The sequence below is a fragment of the Plasmopara halstedii genome, assembly GCF_900000015.1.
Source record: "Plasmopara halstedii genome assembly, contig: Scaffold_2061, whole genome shotgun sequence".
NCBI lineage: Eukaryota > Oomycota > Peronosporomycetes > Peronosporales > Peronosporaceae > Plasmopara > Plasmopara halstedii.
The window spans coordinates 420,911-422,725 of NW_020188969.1; positions in this window are offsets into that span (position 1 = coordinate 420,911).

A 1,815-nucleotide genomic window follows, 5' to 3' on the forward strand; every position below is an offset into this window, starting at 1 on the left:
GGCTATGTTGAGGACGAGGAAGCAGAGCTCCTTGCTACCGGGCAGCACACAAGCACACGACGGTGTTTTGTTTGTGGAGACACCCGTCATCTTCGGAACGGTTGACCCCTGCGCAAGGCGCTTCAAGTTCTTCGAGCCATCGCCCCAACGCCTACCAGTCTGGTTCGTCGCGGGGAAACGACAGCACCCAGTAGGCGCGGGGTGACTTATTGGGGAAGAACTGAGCTCTGTTGAGCCTCAGGGAGGTATAGGTCAACAGGGCCCAGCCTCGAAGAGCTCCGTGCTCTAAAACATGGAACGTATGTGCAAGCAGGGCCCTGGAGGCGACCGTAAAGGGTTTCGAGAAGCCATGAAAGATCTTCATCGATTCTGGGGCGTCGGGCAATTATGCTCGACGCCCCACGATGGGAAGAAGTCAGCTGTATGCTGAGGCGCTTAAGGTGCGGTTGGGTGACATCGTCACTGTTCGCCTAGCGACGGGGACACGAGTCACGGTCCCGAAGGTCCCTGCAGACCTCGGAGTCAAGTTCATTGACTTTGATAGCGTGGAATGATGTCTAGTCTCAGATTTGGATGCAAGGTATGACGTCATCGTAGGGATGACATGATTGGAACACCATGAAGCAAGGATTAATTTGAGGTCAAAGTACTAAGGCGTTACGCGCATGTTTCGTGGTGGAGCTTTGGTGAGTCATGAACCCACTCTGCTAGGAAACAAAAGCGCTATTGACGAGAGCACTGGACCGAGACGGTCAACGTGCTAGATATTGGAATGTCCGAGCTGGTAGAAACCAACGGTGAATTGGACAGGAGTCCAGAGTATGGCTGGCGGGCTGATCGTGGAGTGGCACGTAACCCACTAAGCGCTGCTCAAGTTTTGAAGCAGTTGGTGCATCATGCGTGACATGGTCGGCCAAGGGCCGAGGCTTCGAAGGCGAGGCCCACGTGATGCACGTGAAGTGGCACGTAAACCACTGAGAGCTGCTCGAGTATCGAAGCAGTCGCTGCATGTCATGCGTGACATGTTCGGACAGAGTCCGAGGAATCTTGAGCACGGCCCTTCAGATGCGTGTTGAGTGGCGCGTAAACCACTGAGCACTGCTCTCGTTGTGAAGCATTCGCTGCATGCCATTGATTGCGTGGTCGGACAGAGAACGAGGCATCTTGGCCACGCCCATTCTGAAGCGCGTGGAGTGGCACGTTATCCACTGCAAAGCGATTTGGCCGAAGTGGTCATTGTACGACCGGGCGACGAGATAAACTCGTCATCGCTTCTGGATGAAGCTGTCTTGGAGGACACCAAGAGAATGATGAACGCACGAAGTGAATCGTCAATCCTACGGAATCCCTTGGATCCGTACTATCCTTCGGTAAAGGAATTTCATGACGTCGTCTCCAAAGACCCGCCTTCGGTCCTACCTCCGGACCGAACTGTGCGACATGAGATCAACCTAGTTTCGGGAACCAAATACTGCGTAACACACCAATGGCCCCTGCCCAAGGAGCAATGCGACGTCATTGACGCCTTTTTCCGTGCGAAGCGCGACGCAGGGATGGTATGTGAGAGCAAGTCTCCTCATTCGACACCCACGTTTTGTGTTCGGAAACCAAACGGTAAGTGGCGTATCGCCCATGCTCACAATAAGCTTAGCTCTGCCATCATTCCGGCACAAACGCCAATTCCTAGAAAGGATGTTTTTTCTGAACAACATGGTGGGCTGCACGAAGTACAGTACACTCCATGTGGTAGATGTATTTTACCAATTGCTCATGAGAGCGAGTGACATTTCGCTGACAGCGGTAAGCACTCCGAGC